General features: G+C 36.7%; 1 pseudogene; it reads right to left on the reverse strand.

Annotated features, from left to right (window-relative positions):
* Positions 1-4,600: 4,600 nt before the first annotated feature.
* On the reverse strand, positions 4,601-6,043 carry LOC100617242 (CCR4-NOT transcription complex subunit 2-like; annotated as a pseudogene).
* Between the last annotated feature and the right edge of the window lie 283 nt (positions 6,044-6,326).

Consider the following 6,326-nt stretch of genomic DNA (forward strand, 5'->3'; position numbering starts at 1 on the left):
ACTTATCCTTCAAAATAAAAAAAAAAACATTAATACTGATTCTATGTACTTCAAGTACAAAAAATAAGAAGAAAGAAAATAAATCAAATATCCTATTGCAAATATAAAGAAAAACAGTAATAATAAAAAATCAGAAATTCATGGTTTGCATTCCATTTGACAACGTGTGAGCCAAGCAGAGGTACAACATAAAGGTTTCTCACTCAAAAATGAGATCTATTTCTTTTTTAATTTGTCCATGATTGTGAGTGTAAGTGTACATGATTTTTTTCATCAGATATAGCCACTTTCTGTGTGTCATTTAAAAGCCTTTGAAGTTCATGGATATTTGTCACAAGTTCTCCAGATCTATTTACATAAGCTAACAGAATCTATTACTGCCATCATTCCAAAATTTGGCAAGAGAGCCCAGAAAAACCTCTGTACTAGTGATGAAAACCTTTTGGGTCTAAAATGTCACCAAGAACCTAGATTACCATCTTGGTGTAAGGATAGAGTAAGCTTAAGAGTTATAAATATAAAACCATGCAGGGGTCCCCAAGGCCCCGGGGGGAAATACTTCCTCTTCCAGCAACCATCCAGAGGTCACCAAACCCTATGGGAAATCCTCTTTCCTTTGGGATGAGATTGTAGTAGCTGTAAAAAGTATGTATTTATGTGTCCCATCCATTGGAAATGTGGAGGTGGAGAATACAATAAATATAGAGGTGGAGTATACAATAGTGCTATTGCACTTCACTTTGTCACTCATATACTTACTAGTACTAAATGGACCCTTACCTCTTGTTACACAAAAGTCAAAGGAAGGTGAATGATCAATCAGAGGTAGTAGAGTTTCTACATAGCTAAAAATTAATTCTGAAGACCTGATAAAATCAATTGAGATTTTTAGCTCAATAAATTCTTCCAAGGTCACTGGTGTGGGTTATAACCATTTTGATGGAGTCTACCCGTCATCATCTATGTGACAATTAACAAGGCTATTTAGGCAACATGTGACTTCCTTGTGTTACAAGCTGTGGTAATGTCTTATTATAAATTGCCCAATGACAAGACCAAGTTCTGATGGATCTGGTGACAAAATCAACATCAATAAAGTAATGGGGCCTGAAAAGGCTTAAAATCCACCTCCAGACTCTTTGAGGTTCTTTCCCCTCCCAAGTAGCATCATTCCTTTGGTCACACCTCTGGGTTCCCCCATACAGATGGGGGTTGCTGCACTGAGTACAGTGAGAACAAGCCCCATATTGGATGTTTTGGTGTGTTATGATTTTCCTCATTTGAATTATTATTCCTATATGAATTCCTATTATTGTTATTAGTCCTCAAGCTTCTATTTCTATTTTCCTGATTCCTCTTCTGATAATTCATAATTATGTGACCCACCTTTCCACAAAAATGACATGGTGGTGGTTGCTTCATGGATTCCTGTAAAGGAGCTATGGCCACTTCTTGATTTACAGTTGCTTTTTCAACTTTTTAAGTTAATACGTCTATTCTCTTCATTAATTTCTCCACTAAGTCAGTGTTCTCTTCATCTTTCTTTTCATGCACATCAAAGACAGAAACTACCAGTCTTTTCAATTCCTCAAGATCCATATTATCCCTGTTTGGACAGTTAGTCCTAAAATACTTCTTAATCATCTTACAACTGTTTTTTTTTACAAATTGTCCCCTGGCTTGTCTAACATCTCTTTCTCTAGAAAGATCTAGGTCTACATATCTGCCTCCCAGCTCAATAAGCCTATTCATAAACAGAGTTTTTTTTTTCTTTTTTACATTTTGGAAACTATGTGGTAAACTTTGTCAGTGTACTTTTTTGTCATTACAGATCAATATCTGCAATCCAAAAGAAAAATGGAAAAATTCAGACCCTGCTCAAACTAGAGAAAAACAATTTCAAATTTAGTTGTTGGGCAGCACATAATTAGTAAGGCATGATCTCAAATGATGACCCTTTGCATGAGCCAATTCAATTGCCATATCATCATGGAATTAAAACCAGGGTGCCTGAGCCACATTAGTTTTGCAGTTATGTTGAGTATTGTGTTGAGACAGCCATACCCCAAGAAAAGGGAAGTTTTTAGAAGGCTTGATGAGCAGGGTTATAGTTGAAGGTAAGTAACTGGAAATCTTTTGCCTTTGAACTACATTTCCCAGGAGCCCACTGACTTCCTGTCATTACATTCTGATGTAGAGAGGTTGATCTTCTGTGGCTAGCTTTTCCCTTCCTGGGTTGGGACATTGGTGGTGCAGGCTGTTCGAACAGATAGATTTGCCATGGGCACATGATTTTATTTTGTTACCTTTTTATTTTGTTACTTCTAGTGATCATTAGTAAATCTTATAAAATATAATATTTGAAGTTATGGTATATTAATTTAAATTTTTACATTGATGGCAACCACTGAAGTTAGAGAAAGAATTCTCAATTTTTTAAGATAGCAAAGATAAATTTTGCAAAACTGTGTTTCTCTTCTGCTGTTTCTGGTGCCCCACTCCTGTTGGGTTTTTTTCCCCATTTTTCCTGGCCATCCCACCCACCTGGCTGCTTTATGTTTGAGCGACTTAGCCAGGGGCTCTTGGCTGAGAAGGGATAAATCACTTCTCACGACCATCTGCTTGAGCCAGTGTTCCTTGCTGCTGCCTCAGTATGGGAGATCTCAGAGGTATGACAAAAGGAACCTAATGGATAGGGAAAGCACTTTAAAGAGTCTTGAGGTGAAATTTTTAAACCTTTTCAGACTCCATTATTTTATGAAAGTCTCTGTATCTTATTGTATTTTGCTGATTGTTTGCTTTAAAATTTAATTTTGTTGTTTTAAGTTCACATATTAATCTGATCAGTACTATTCTGTTACACCAAATCATTTTAATCTACTGAGTTTTTGGCTATTAGAAAAGTTCTGTGGCATTATTTTTATTTGTACCCTTTCCCTATTACTGTACTGAACAAAACATTATTGTACAATGTCATCTTCCAAAAACTCTTTCATGGCAAAAACCATAGTTCCTTAGGGATACTAAAATTGTCACCACATCCATTGAGGTCACATGTTGCTTATATGACCTTTTCTTCCATTTTGCCTTTGTTAATTGTCACATAGATGATGGATGGACTACATCAACCTGGTTAACAATCTATGGAGAATTTAATGAGCTAAATATATCAAATTGATTTAAGGGGTCTTCAGGAGTGATTTTTGGATCTCTAGTAGCACCAGTACCTCTGATCATTTCCCCGACTTTGAATTGTTTGTAACAAGAGATAACGGTCCATTCGTAGTTGAAGAGAAGTGCAATAGCATTATTGTATTTCCCCATCTCTGCATTTATTAAAAATATAATGGATGAGACATCTGAAGTGATTTTCACTATTTAGTCCTTGGCTCCACATGAAATGGGTGGGGCATATTAGAGACAGGCCTGTTAACTGCTATAGTCTCAAATTGAGAGGTACCCAAGAGTTTAGTTACCCTGTAATGGGTTATAATCTCATCCTGGAGGTGTGAAGGATTTTTTTTTTCTGTGAAGTCTAATAGCTTCTGAATATTGCACATACACACACATACATAATGTAAAGAATGTTGAATTAAAGGTAGAGAACAAAATAGAAGTTCCTGCCAGAAAGTATTATATATAAGGCATGAAGCCTAAAGTGACATGTCAGAGGCAGGCCTTCCCTGAGCCCTAATTCTATGAAGCACCTCACTTTGGCTGTCTTCCTGTCTCCCATAATCTAGCCCCTTTTCTGTCTTTCATAGGGTGGCAAACTTTCTGTAGTCCTGGCTACTGACTGGGTAGGTATACAATTACATAAATCACTTTAATTGGGTCCTGATTGAAGGACCTCCATTATAGGTTTATTTTTCTTTACTTAGAATTTTTACACATAAGACTATAATATTCTATATTTCATCCAGAAGTTATTTTTTTCTCTTTTACTTTGATTTTTTGACATTTTTTTATTTTCTTTTGCCAATTGATTCATATATCTCATAACTCAACTATTACATCCCTGAGTGATCCCTGTGTTTTTCACCATCCTTCTCAGGGGGGAATGTGTAATTCTCCCACAATACAAAGTTTAAATTCTTTTTGAGAGTAATTTTAGGATAAGAAACATGACACCTCTCTGAATCCTGAAAGTGAACTGTTTGGAGAAGACTACATGAAGATGCCTGCACAGACCACACACTGTACCAGAAAATACAGAGTAAACTTTGGGATATGGTGATTTGAACTGTATTGGGTTGAATGCATTTGTTTTGTATGTATACTCTTATACCGGAGGAGACTGCCTCCTAATTGTCTTTTTGTCAATGCACCTAGCAATCATTGGTTTTGTTCTCTTTTCCTTTTATCACCAAATTATTATAATTTAAAAGTTGGTTTTGTTTACAAGATCCATTGGAGAGACTAATCTTCCAATGGCTCTTAGGGGAGAATGTGTAATTGCAAATCTTGTGCCTTTTAACTACATTTCCCAGGAGCCTGCTGTCTTCCTGTTGTTATGTGCTGTTGTAGATAGATAGGACATAAATAGGTTGATCTTCCATGGCTAGCTTTTTCCTTCCTGGGTCAGGACATTGGTGGAGTAGGCTGTTTGAATAGGTACATTAGCCATGTGTACAGGTTTTATTTTGTTACCTTTTTATTTTGTTACTTCTAGTGATCATTAATAAATCTTATAAAATATAATATTTGAAATTATTATATATTTATTTTATTTTTTACAAAGGATGATGGCAGATTAGGCCTTTCTTCTAATTTGTCATATTCCAGAAGTAACTCCTTAGGTACTTTCCTCCAGTTAAGACAGTCAAAGAAGTAAGAAGTTTCCATATCATATATATTGATTTTCATTACGGGTTCCATGGCTGGTGCTCTGGTAATCCATACTTTTTCTTCTTTGTGATTTTTCCAATCTTGGTTAAAAAGCTCTACTGCTGCTAAAAGCTATATGTAATAGAAATAGAATAGTAGATCTCCATATCAGCCCAATTTTATTGCAGCCAGCTTATCTCTAATGTGACTGTTCCTTAAGTATTCAGTTGGAAAATGGAAGTCTATGTCTTCAGGTCAACAAGATGAAGACACCCAAGGTGATGCAAATTTGGGATAGAGATTTTCAGGGAATTTGAGATTGAGGCTTAGTGTTCTTAAGTGACTTCTTAATGCAAGCTGTACAATTTCTGGGTCTATCTCTGCTGCTCTAATGAATGTCAGCAGGCCAATCATTCCAAATTGGTCCATCACCATCCCTTGAGGAATGTTAGTAATTTGACCATCAGGTAATACCTGGATCCCTTTTTTCTGCTGGTTGTTGATTTTTGCTGTTGAACTTTTGTCTCCAGGAAATTTAGGTCCATCTTTACTTGAAGATGTCTCACCAGATGTATTAAAATTAGATTTGCTATCCTCATTATTTGTTATTGGATCTTTATAACTGGAGCCTGGCAATACTGGAAAATCTTCATTGTGTATTGAGAAATCTTGGGATTGCTCACTTGCTGGTTTTGTTACCATTCCAACATAAGGAGCTCTTCCAGATAAGGGGTTTATTAATGGAGTTGGGTTACTGTTTCCTTCCCTTCTGTTTAGATCTGCTAGTGCTGGAAAATCTGAAAGGTCCAGTCCTGTCACATTTTCACTTCCATCTGTTCCATTAAAATGTTACTTGATAGAGAATTATTTATTCCGAATGCCTGATTCTTGTTCATTCCAAATCCAGACCTACAATTCACAGTAAAAGGTTGTCTAGAGGGTTGCTGCTTTGGTATACATATTATGCTTGGTGAAATTCTGTTAGGGTTACCTAATCCTGAACTGCTCATGCTATTTGTCCTTTTGGCAATTCCAATGTCCTGACAAACTTGGGAGTGGTTCATCATATTCCTAGGATTCATAGGTTGCTTGGAGATGGAAGCATATGAAGTGATATTGTTGGTACCTCTGTTGTTGGTGTGACGTGGCTTGGTTACTGAGTGTCTTGGGATAAGCTGTGATTTAACTGAGGGGTATTGTTTCTCATTCCCCTCATTGGAAGGCATTTAATTGAATTGTCTGTGATTACTGCTGTTTGGCTTGTTGTTTGGGTTGCAGTTTGGGCAGGGGAGGGTAAGAATGGGAGGGGCAGGGGGAGAGATCCTAAAGACTGGGTAGGCTTAGATGATAAAGGGGGGGTAGGGAGGTGGATTTTCCTTCTGAGTCTTGAGATTAATCAAGCTCTCTTTCCATTGTTTTTTTCCTTGGGGAGGAATAGATAAATTGTGAGATGTCCTATAAGTACAAGTACACCCAGGAAGAGTACTAAAGAAAGACAT

Source organism: Monodelphis domestica, chromosome 1 (assembly GCF_027887165.1).
Source record: "Monodelphis domestica isolate mMonDom1 chromosome 1, mMonDom1.pri, whole genome shotgun sequence".
NCBI classification, from domain to species: domain Eukaryota; kingdom Metazoa; phylum Chordata; class Mammalia; order Didelphimorphia; family Didelphidae; genus Monodelphis; species Monodelphis domestica.